Here is a 13,130-nt window from a genome sequence, read left to right on the forward strand (position 1 = left end):
TCTGATGATAACCCGAACGTAGATCAATCTTGGAAAACCAAGATGCACCCTGGAGCTGATCAAATAAATCGTTAATCCTCGGGAGTGGATAACGGTTCTTCACTGTTAGCTTATTCAGCTCCCGATAGTCGATACACATCCGATGCGACCCATCCTTATTCTTCATAAACAATATTGACGCTCCCCATGGTGAGCTACTTGTCCGAATGGAATCCCTTGTCTAAAAGTTTCTGCAACTGTGTAGACAACTCCTACATCTCTGGAGGTGCTAACCGATAAGGTGCTTTGGCTATCGGAGCCGCACCTAGGACCAAGTCAATCCGAAACTCCACTTGCCTCTCCAGAGGCACTCCAAGCAAATCCTCTGGAAATACATCCAGGTACTTCCGAACAATCAGTACATCGTCCACAGTTGCCTTACCCTTCTCACGGGTATCCATCACATAAGCAACGAATCCAGAACAACTTTGCTGAAGGTAGTGCCTGGCCCTAACTACTGAACAGAGAGTCGGCCCATGCTGAACATGCTCTCCCTGAATCACTAACTATCCCCCAATTGGGGTCCAAATACGCACCAACTGATGCTCATAATCAATCATTGCCTGTCACACCCCCAAACCGGAACGACGGAAACGTTCGGGGGTGGAGGACGTCATGCTCAGTATCACAACACATGCATCATAGTAAAACAATCAACAACAACTATTGCATTAATATTAAAGTGTTTACACGTATTCAATTGACATAAGATTGACTCCAAAAGTAAATAACAAAACAAGGACATGAAGCCACTATGCTCCATCTTCTGAATCCCTGAGCGTGTACCTGTCTACTAGTTTCCTGAGAATACAAGTTATTTTGAAAGAGTAGATCAACATTTAAGCTGGTGAGTTCATAAGTATTTTAGTTATAAGAAGTATAAACTAAGGGATTATAGAAGGAACTATCGTGGTTACCATTTTTACTAAAGAAAATATATGATTTTCTTAAGGAATGTTTTCATCAAATATAAAAGAACTATTACAGCTAACTCCGTAAGCACCTAGTGAATACGCCAGGGTTATATACAATGAGGATCTAACAAACAATGAGATGTGTGACTTCCGCCTCATTTTATGTTCCTTGTTTGGTTGTGGGCTTACGACAGATTCACACAATCGATTGTCTGCTTGATCTGGATTTTATATAACTTGTATTCATTAAGTACTCATAGAAGGAATTGTAGAGTCATTTTTACTTATCATTCATCATATCAAAAAATACAGGATTTTCTGGAGGAACAGACGAACTTTTCTAAAGAAGTTAGAGTATACTTCTTATAACTAAAATACTTATGAACTCACCAGCTTAAATGCTGATCTACTCTTTCAAAATAAATTGTATTCTCAGGAAACTAGTAGACAGGTACACACTTAAGGATTCAGAAGATGGAGCATAGTGGCTTCATGTCCTTGTTTTGTTATTTACTTTTGGAGTCAATCTTATGTGAATCGAATACGTGTACACACGTTGATATTAATGCAATAGTTGTTGTTGCTTGTTTTACTACGATGCATGTGTTGTGATATTGAGCATGATGTCCTCCGCCCCTGAACGTTTCCGCCGTTCCGGTTTAGGGGTGTGACAGATTGGTATCAGAGCATTGTTTATAGTGAACAACGTATATCAACCTATAAAAGATATACAACTATAAATACAATGGGGCCGAAGTGCTCTGACTAAAAGTATATTTTTTAAAATATAACAACATTCTTATAAAAGTATACATACCTGCATACATATATAGATACTAGAACAAGTATCACAAGAAGAACAAAACAAAAGTATTTAAAGGTTGGACACTGCGGTCAAACCTGGACAATTATGTAATCATATATGGGATCAATATAGCCTGATCAACTATATTTATTTGAGATATGACCAACATGTGTTTGGGAGTGATGTGGTATTGCAACAGACTTAAAACTTACCAAACTCTTTAGGCAGAGGATCTCTAGAACAGAACATAAAGTTAAAATACTATAGGAGTATTTTATGATACTATAAGATAACAACAAGTTTAAAACTTATCAAGTTCATACCATTAAAATACTATAGGAGTATTTTAGACACTATAAATAACGTATGTGAAAATTAAAAAGACCCTTATTGGTAGGTCTATAATTTTGGAGTGTATACTCCCAAGGTTTTATATAATTGAGATTTTATAGACTTAGAATTTGTGATCTATGCTCTACTTCATGTTCCTTGTTTGGTTGTGGTTTTAGAGTACGATCATTTATTCGAAGGTCTATTTAATCTTAAATTATATACAACTTGTATACGTTGCACAATTATAGGAGGACCCGGTAAGGATCACCCCATAATGTTTCACTTAATCTCATAGATTCTTTAGACACTCCCATTCTCGCACGACAAACCTAGATAGATAAGACCACTCCATCATAAGCAGTCAACAGAGGAGTCAAGGAGGAACTAGAAGAGAATCGTGGGAGGATTTCAAGAAGGGTTAGCCGAAGAAACCGAACGTCCTATGCGTCACACTAATAACTAATAACCTAAAATGACTTAGTGAGCTAGTGAATACACTACTCACACTATGTGTTAGGATTATTTCATTTTCGTAACAGCTTGTATCAGTTATTCAATTCACAGAGATCCATTCGAGGGTAGCCACTTCTGATTCATAAAGTTTATTTTATATAGACTCCCATTATGAATTGTTTTTCAGAACTCTATGAAAGTCAGAACCGGATACACTTAGAACTAGGATAGCTTAGTTGTTCAACATTCGGATTATAACCACTGCTATAGACTTATCTCCGTTTCATATTTGTATTCATTCTAGCAAGATGCCTCGTGGTAGACCTGTAAGGCACGTAGTCAATACCACAACAGAGAATCCACCAACGCCTTCACCACCACGACACGATCTTGCTGCTCTCCAAGCAGCAGTAACAGCCGCAACAGCAGTGACAATAAATCAATTCCACGCAAGTAGTATAAGTGGATCTGGTAGCGGTACCCACCTAACTAACCCCGGAGTTACCCACGGACACCCACGAGAGTGTTCGTACAAGGACTTCATGAACTGTAACCCAAATCCTTTAATGGAAATAGGGGAGTCATTGCTCTAATGCGATGGTTCGAGAAAACATAATCAATTTTCGAAATCTGTCTGTGCCCAGAGGAGAGCAAAGTGAAGTTTGCTGCCTGCACCTTCTCCGACAGAGCCCTAACGTGGTGGAATGGCCATGTTAAGTCATTGACCCTATCAGTGGCTAACTCGATGGGTTGGGAGAACCTGAAAGAGATGATGAGGGAAGAATATTGCCCAAGAGGCGAAATTCAAAAGCTAGAGCAAGAGCTATGGGATATACCATGGCTGGCTCAGATATAGTAGCCTACACTAACAGGTTTAGCGACCTGGCAGCGCTATGCCCCGGGATGGTTACCCCGGAGAGTAAGAAGATAGAAAGGTACATCTGGGGTTTATCTACCCCGATTCAGGGGGATGTACTGTCTTCTAATCCAACTACCTTCGATAGCGCCAAATGTCTAGCCCAGAGACTCATTGAACATGGAGTCTGCCATGGCGTGGCAGTCTCCGTTCCCGAGCCAACAAAGGGAGGGGACTATAAACGAAAGTCGGGGAACAAGAGGAAGGAACGAACAACATAGGAACCCCCGCATGAACAACAAGTAGTTACTGTGCATGCCGCCACAACGCCTGCCACTCCAGCGTCTGTTAGTCGGTATGCTAGAACTCTCCCGAAGTGTAGTAAGTGTAACTACCACCACACCAGAGCTTGCCAGGAGATGCAGCGCATGAATTGCCGCAGGAAGGGGCACACTGCCCGTTTCTGCAGGGCGTCGGTACAGCCGATCTCCCAAGTCCTTGGAGTTTAAGTAAGCCAGGCCTGTTACGGGTGTGGCGAGACTGGACACTACAAAAGGGACTGCCCGATAACGAAGAACTCTGGCGCGGATGGACGGATTCTGATGATCACCACAGGAGAAGCTGCCCCGGAACCACCAGCGAACAGCGGTATGTCTTCTAAATAAAATTACTTTAAAGATTTAATTTATATTTTATATTAAGATTAAAAATTGGGGAAATTTAAAAGTAATTATAATAACTCACTCATCCGAACAAGTCACAACATTCATAAGAGCACTAAAGATTCGTACAGGTAAGCTATGATGGCTTAGTATGTACATCAATGTTATGTATAACTAAGATTTTGCAGGCTTAGCGTGAGTGATTCCGCTTCATTTTCTGTTCCTTGTCTGGTTGTGGATTTAGGGTAGAGTCACTCAGTCGATCGTCTTATTCATCTTAATTATACATAACTTGTATATGCCAAGCGATCATAGAGGTACCAAGAAGGATCATAATATAAAGTATCGACACTAGTTATCAAAGCACTTTCACTGTTAGTACTCACTTATCTCGGTACGATAGGTTGCAGTGGTAATATCAAGGAGAAAACTGAAAGTACTAGAAAGCCTACACAGAATACATTATCGAGCACACTCGGAATACACCGTCGTATAACAAACGTTTCTTTCAAAACGGCCTAACATTTGTTTCTATAAAGAGTCCGTCGTCATCATTCGTCGTGGATTGGCGTGGTCCTCACCATACCAAGTTCATGTGTTTCGAAAATCCATCGCCTTAACCGACAGATTAACGAAACCCTCATCACTCGTAACGAAAACCCAATACAGACCTCAGAATTGTCTCCCTCATATTCTCGACCCCGAAGTACTCATGAGAGGAGTACCTTACCCTCCGAAACCTTTCCGAAGTATACCCAACAAACCTTCCATAAACTACCACTCGTCCAACAGACCAAGTGCAAGCACATAGGCTAAGGATGAATACGCCCCACCTATCACTATTGAGTGTATACACGAGGGTGGTATATAATTATGATTATGCGGATTTAGTATGTGTGTTTCCGCCCTATCTCCTGTTCCTTGTTTGGTTGTGGACCTGGGGCAGAGTCGCACATCCGACCGTCTTACTAATCTAAATTATATACGACTTGTATACACGAGGTACTGATAGATGGACCAGGTATGAATCCTATCATGAACTTCAGGGCAAAGTCGCCCAGGTCTACGAGTGGAGATTCTACCATTCAGAGGAGCACGACCCCAGGAATCCTGCTAAGAAAGCCAATTTTGGGACGAAATTCCATCTAACGGGGAGATGATGTCACAACCCGAAAATTTCTATCTTGTAAGGTGAAACACATCAACTTAAGGTCAAACTTATAGGTTTCTAGACGAGTATACGTACGGGTTGCGTGTTAGGAAGTGAACCACGTAAGAATCGGGAGCCTAGATCATCATTCGAGCCATAAAACCTCATCAATGAGGTTCACGGCCGCAAACCATGTTCACGGCCGCAAACCATGTTCACGGCCGTGAACCCTCCTTAGGCCGTGAACTATCCCTTATATATGAGATGGATTCATTTTTCATTCATTTCTTTCATCTGGCCGTGATCCTCCCATTCTCTCTCAAGTATCATCCACAAAAAACACTCTTTTCTTCCCCTAAACACCCCCTTTTCTATTGTATCTTCTTGGAAAACAACAAAGGGCCTTCAAGCACTTGCTAAACACCAAAATATTCAAGATCTTCAAGAGTTCACGGCCGTGAACCCTTCAAACTTGGCGTGAACACTCATGTGTTCTTAGGTCGTGAACCCTTCATAGGGCCGCGAACCATCAAGCTTGGCCGTGAACTCCATTTCAGCCTTCCAAATTGCTTCTAACACTCTTGTGGTGAGTTATTCTTGCATCCTAGGTTGTTTCCTAATCGCCTTTGTAGTTAGATTCACTAATTTCATGCCTATATATATCATTACATGCTATTTAGGACTCATTTGTGTCTCGGGACTTCGTTCGTGGAACCTATCATCCTTATTCCAGTCTTCAATTGAATCACCCACATAAGGTGAGTTCATACCCCTATAATCTACCTTTTTAAATGGGTTTAAATGCTTTTAAGGGGGGAATACAAGTTGAACACGATAAAATTGTGTTAATATTTACCTGTGATAACCATCACATTAAAGGAATTCTTATGCTTTTATAAGTTATCAAATCAATTCAAAAACTCTTTTAAAAGATATTAGATTGTTGTTTATAAAACCCCATTTTTAAAGTACATGCTTAACTCAGTAGCTAATTGAGTCTTTTCTACAAATCAGGAATAGTTCAATCAAACATACTAGTAAACTATAATAGGTATAGTTTAGAGGATTGCTACTTACTATTTCTAGATCAGTGAAGCATACATGACTCAGTTCATACATACTATAACTAGAACAGGAAGGAAAATACATACTATAACAAGAACAGAATAACTAGAATGTGAAACACTATTTCATGGCATAGCAATATACTTTTTGAGTCATGTTTTGTAACCAGAATCTCCTGGGAGGAGAGCGTGAGTTTGTGTATAGATTTATACAGGATTGACCATCCTACACCTTGCTGCTAGCTACAGTGGGACCTGCAGGTCTACGGGTGACAAATGTCATACCATCTTCGACGTCTTAAGAATGTCGTGTTTTATACTAGTCAATCAAGCATGGTTATAACTTAATCACATTTTTAACCTTAATTAATACTTTGGTTTTAAGGTAATTAGTGTTTTAAAAGGGGTACATCTACAAAGTACCGGTTAGTAATAAATAAAACATAACAATATATAAAACACACAACAGTATCGACTAAGGCGTTTAGAGTACGGGATTTCATAACTTCTAGTGGTTTTCCTAACAATAGAACTACACCACATAACTTTCCTAGTAACATGAACAAACAGCCGAAAGGGGCCGATAATGCTAACTTTATGATTCCTCGGTAGATACATTAGGGTTATATATTAATCGGATCCGACAGGCAGCATGATGTGTGTTTTCCGCTTCATTTCCTGTTCCTTGTTTGGTTGTGGGCTTAGAGCAGATTCACATAGTCTACTATCTATTCGATCTTAGTTATATATATATATATATATATATATATATATATATATATATATATATATATATATATATATATATATATATATATATATATCATAGGGGGTAACTGTTGGGTTTTGAGCATTCTAACACTCCTATGGTGTACATGCAACCCTATAAACCTTGGATCTATGTTTTCTCTATTATACATGCAAATATTAACTATTCCAAGGTTTCATCCTAACTAGCATATTATGAAGCACCTATACTACAAAGTTCTAGTTAGATGACATACATTTTGATGTAGCTTGATGTCTTCAAGCTTTAAGAGCTTAGCCCCAATAGTGTGGAAGCCTCAAATGGAATCACAAATCACCAAAACACCTTGGAAGAACTTAAGAGAATATGTATGCACACTAAAATCGGCCCACTCTTATTTTCACACACTTGTGCCAATTTTGTGAGCCAAGGACCCCTTTATATATTATGGAGGATTAGGGTTACATCCATGTAAACCCTAATACCCATGACCTTTCATTTACATAGGATCCATGGGTTAAAAGCTCCATAGACCATCCATGAAAGCTTAGCCCAACCTAAATGAACTTGGCCCATTCCATATATATAAGAGTCCATATTTAATTAGTTCTTTTTGATCACTTAATTAATTCTAAATTAATTCTTGATAAATACTAATTAAATAATATGATTTCATATTAATATATTAGAACTTATAATATATTAATATAAATCATAAATATACTATTCTCAAAAGACTATCCATATAAATTGTGCCGGTGAAGTGCAACCCAAATGGACCATGCCGGGTCGGGTCAAGTACATACCAAATATAGTTATGGACTTAGACATTAATCCAACAGTCTCCCACTTGGATAAGTCTAAAACTATTATTGAGTATGACTTCAAAACCTAACTGGCAATCGTAGCTCTTAAAGCCGCTGTCGAACTCTGACCTTGTCAATGACTTGTCCATTAGATAAGGGATCATATATTCCTCCATTCTAGATATCATATGGATTGAGACATGGATTATAATCATTCTCTCTGTCCATTTGTTGTTTCCCCATTTTCGATTTATGATGACTGACTGATTGAACAAATCAAATCAGTCCTGGCTTGGTCAAGCACTCACATGTGTCATCGCTAAATCATCGAGGGGCCCACAGATATCGCTTTTATCCCGAAGGTAAAAGGAATGGATAAACTTCGACTCATATGGCTTGTTCTAATACTTGTTGAATCATACACAAAGGCACGTTTTATAACATCGAGTTACCAATGCGTTTTCGTGCAATCAATGTATAACCAACTCATAGTAACAACTCATATCTCTAGGTTTTAAGAATATAAGATATTATCGTCTCATGATCACTCGTGATAAAATCCATGAAGTGATTCAAATGAGCGTGGGTTGAATCCAATACTCAGAACTTATGAGCACTCATGAGTGTTGTAACACCACTTTGTCCACCAACTTGGACCTCTACAAACCAACCCATGACAGTCTTGATTCATATCTACTTCCAACATATGACCGACTGTGGATGGTTTGAATAACTTAATCATTCAGGAAGAGCGACTTAGTTATTCTGGAAGTCAAAACATGCAAAGTGAAACACAAGAATAAATGAATCAAATATGGTATCAAACCCTATGAATATAAATAAACACTTTTATTTATCACCATACTGATTACTCATTATTCATTGTTTCGGTTTTATCAACTTTATACTTGAATTAAAAACACTAGTTGTCCCATGCTCCAAGCATGTACACTATGTTTTTCTTAAACAATAGCTATGCCATACACCAAGTATGCACTCTATGTTTGTCTATGATCCTTACTTTGTGAAATAAACCAATTGAACATAATTTCAATGATTCTAATTTCACACTCCCAAATCCTTATCGAAAAATGTGAGAATTTCAAATTCCTATCATTTATCGAAATCTGTTTAGATTTTAAACTTATATGCACTGACCCTCCTGTAATGAATATGTACAAAGTCACAAAGACTTGTCAACAATCATTATAAGGTATTCCAATGGAGACCAACTCCATGGAAACTAAGTCTCATATTCAAAGTACATTGCTTTGGACATGCTTCTTGCATTAAGTTTTCTAATCTTACACAGATAACTTCCACCTATGGAGACAACTCCATATTCTCATTTTGACTATCACTTCTGAATAAGAGATGCCTCTTTTCAGAATATGTCAATATGGTCCTTCCAAAATTAGCACTATACTTCCAACTGTCCCTGAGCAACCAATCTTTGGTAAACCTCAGATTGTCCTCGACAATTGCTTAATCATTTTAGTCATATCCAATTCTAGACCTTTTCCCTTCTTAATGCCTCTGGGCATTTGGAAAAATTTAGAAATGACAAATATTATAGCACATGCAATCGATCCTGTACCCAAAGCAAATGGTACACGATTCATGATGTCTCACATAAAGACATGATTCTAGACCAGTCTTTTGCTACAATATTTTTATTTGCCATGTTTTCAAAATTTGACTATGAAGAGGGATGCCGTAATCATAATCGAATTTTGAGAACGCAATATATAGAATTTCCTTAAGTTGAACCAATCCAACATGAAATTCATATATATATTCTTGACTAAGGATGATTAAGGTCTCAATCTAAGCCTTTAGAACTGAAATGAAGTATATCCTCTCCCTTAATTATAGCAAAACAACTTTTCCCAATTGAAACTTTTTGTTTTCTATAATTAACATTGCTAACTTGCAACACTTATAATAATTGATTATGCTCCCACTAGCATAACAATTACTAGCATAACAATTATGCTCCCACTAGCTTTGACATGTATCCAGAAATCAGCTGGACTTCTAGAAATCAATACTTTATTGACTTTCTTACCAAAGTTCAGATTTCTGATACGAGATGCTTTGATAAAACTTTATCAAAATCATACACCTTTCCTTAGATAGCATGCATGTGTGTCTAAACAATTTCAGAACTATGAAAAGGGATGCCGTAATCATAGTCTCAATTGTTTATACCTTTTGCCATCTGCTTCAAATCTACTTGGTGGAAGTGTTTCCTCACCATCATTTTCATGAATCGGAGAGAAACCTTATGACCCTTAGATTTTATGGTGTATGTGTTCTTATCCATGTGAATCGTCAAAACCATAGTCACAAGACAAGGATAATGACAAATCCAAACTCATATGGACTGAACTTATGCAATCTTAACTTCTTGCCACCTGGCAGTACAGGGCCTGCCATTGCTTCCAAGTTGTTATGCAACCAATTGAGAACTTTCAGAACTCCTATGCAAAGCCAACTTTAACTGGAATGGGCACAAAATATGTCAACACGATAGGTTATAAACCTCAAGTCGTGTGCTAGTGAAGAACCTCAGGTTTTATTCTTGATTAGTTCTTGAAATTCTTTTTAGGATCTTTAAGACTCCCACTATCCTCTTGACATATAAGACTATCTTGCCAAATATTCAAGAGATAGTGCAGATTCTTTATCAAGACAAACACTTCACACAATTGGCCTTAGTTGGTCTTTGTTTTATCCAAAACATCAAAACTTACCAATTTCAAATGTACAAGAGTAGGACACTTTTATTCTTACATTTGACAAGTGTTTTAAACCTTTCTTTAAGATATGTCACTCAAGTTACAATCTTGGAGTATGACTCTAAGAATTGTTTTGGAACGAAGTATGACTCATCTTCCTGATCTAACCATTTCAACAATTCATGACTCCTCTTCTTAGTCATAATAATGCACTAAGATGACCTTTAGAGGACTAATTGTGATATGATTTCTAAATCATTAAGATGATCACAAACATGATACTAAAGTACTCTCCCATCTTTTCAGATTTGAGAAACTTTTATCTTTCTGCCTAATTTGATTCTTCCCATTCGTTCTGCCATACATTGAGACTTTTCCAATGTTTCAGAATTATACTTAAACTTGTAGGTATAACCATATTTACTAAACTTTAGTAAATCAAATAGTCTTAACGAGCTTTGTGGTGGACATGACCAGTGCACAAGAATGTGTACTCGATCCCTTTAGTCCTTCACTTGACTCACATATCCATGTGAACAAGTAATTAGTCTTGATTTTCCAATGCTTGAAAGTTCTCATTCATCATACTATTCAACTTGCATGATTCCAAGTTTCGGTCCAATTGAAAATTGGGTGATGAGGAACTTTCCTGATTTGGTAAATTTAGACACTACCACAAATGAAAGAATCAAATCCATTTTCCAATATTGTTGTCAGTGGAATCATATAAGCAACAATTTTCCACAAATGCCACTATAAGGATACTTCAAATAAATAAAATTAAACAATTTTATTTTATTTTAAAACTTTGTGGAAAAACTTATCCTTACAATCCACATGGAAAATTGTTGTTATCTATTCCTTAGCAATATATCATAACTTCTTAAGCAACTGCTCAAAATTCTGATGCGATCGAAATCCACCTTCGCGATTAGAATCAACATATACTTCCTTTAAGATTTCTCTCTATTCTTTGATTCTTAAAACATCAACATGTGACCCAGTCACATCATGTAATGAGGATCTCAGAATAGAACTTAACAGAGTTAGATAATGGGCTCTACCTGATGTAGAGTCAAACTTATTGACTTTAACATCCTTAGGTAAATTTGGCAGCTTTGCAATCAACGCTCCTTCCTTTGGCAAAATAAACATATGGACCCTTTGGTAATGGGACTATCTCAGACTTAGCCTTTCTCTTTACCATTTGGTCAACCGGGTTGACTATGGTCAATCCCTTTCCATTGGGAAGAAAATGCTTTTTCTGGATTTCCAGTGTCACCATTGTCACTGTCCATAAAGTTTTTGGGAAGTTGATCTTCTAATCAAATTTGCTTTACTATCGTTCCAAATCATTGCTGATTCAGCAGCACCAAGCAAATATATATGATCATTAAGGTTCATGTCATAGTCTGTTTCATAGTAGTCCCAAAGGAACTCACTATGTGACTTGGAAAGTGATTGAACATCCAACTTTCTCAAGACTTTGACACCCAACTCTTCCGGCTTGTCAATATGTGACTTCATCTCTAAGATGTGATCACACATAGACCTTGCTTGCCATTAGGGCTTGAGTGACCTTGAACTTGTGGGTTAAGGAGAATAATTGGAGGAGGTGGAGGAAGAGAAGTATGACTTCCATGAGCCAAACTCGGGAAGTCATATTCATTAGGAAAGCTTGGTTTGGGAAGATCATTGTTGTCTAAACCAGACATCAACAATGGGAGAAATTCACGTAAAGTTGATTTAAGTCCTTAATATAACACCCAATATGATATATTAAGGCTAGGACCCAACAAACTATTTTATAACTTGGAAGAGGGATGCCGTAATCCAAGCTATAAAATATTTGAAGGTAGGTGAATGACGATTCACCAATTTCCACCAAGATAAACGAAATGTATTATTAGGTTTTAATTGGTTTTGAAACTCCTAGATTATTTTGAGATTCATTGAACTTCTCAATGGCATGTTTCAATCTCGAGTGTGCCCTTCAGGTTTTGTGACTGGGATGCCGAGGATCACAAAACAAGGTGTGAAGTAACCATGCAAATATACTTGGTACCCTTAATATTTACCCCTCAATCGATGTGCCGGTTAACCACACACGCTCCAACGATACTATGATAAACATTAAGTTACCCTTTGACTACCTTGTTAAGTCCAGGTTAGTGTGCCGGTTAACCACACACGCTCCACTAACAGCTTAAACAAAGTGCAAAGTGTAATTTCATGGATTAGCACCTTATTCACATTTTCCTAAGTAACTAAGATTGGGAATTTATAAAAAGTTTAGTTACTTAGTATTTATCATTAATACTTTTAATGAAGGGAGAATTATAGTCCTTGTCCTACCACTGTTGGGTTTTGAGCATTCTAACACTCCTATGGTGTACATGTAACCCTATAAACCTTGGATCTATGTTTTCTCTATTATACATGCAAATATTAACTATTCCAAGGTTTCATCCTAACTAGCATATTATGAAGCACCTATACTACAAAGTTCTAGTTGGATGACATACCTTTTGATGTAGCTTGATGTCTTCAAGCTTTAAG

The sequence above is a fragment of the Lactuca virosa genome, chromosome 7 (genome assembly GCF_052849685.1).
Source record: "Lactuca virosa cultivar CGN04683 chromosome 7, Lactuca_virosa_CGN04683_v6, whole genome shotgun sequence".
Classification (NCBI taxonomy): domain Eukaryota; kingdom Viridiplantae; phylum Streptophyta; class Magnoliopsida; order Asterales; family Asteraceae; genus Lactuca; species Lactuca virosa.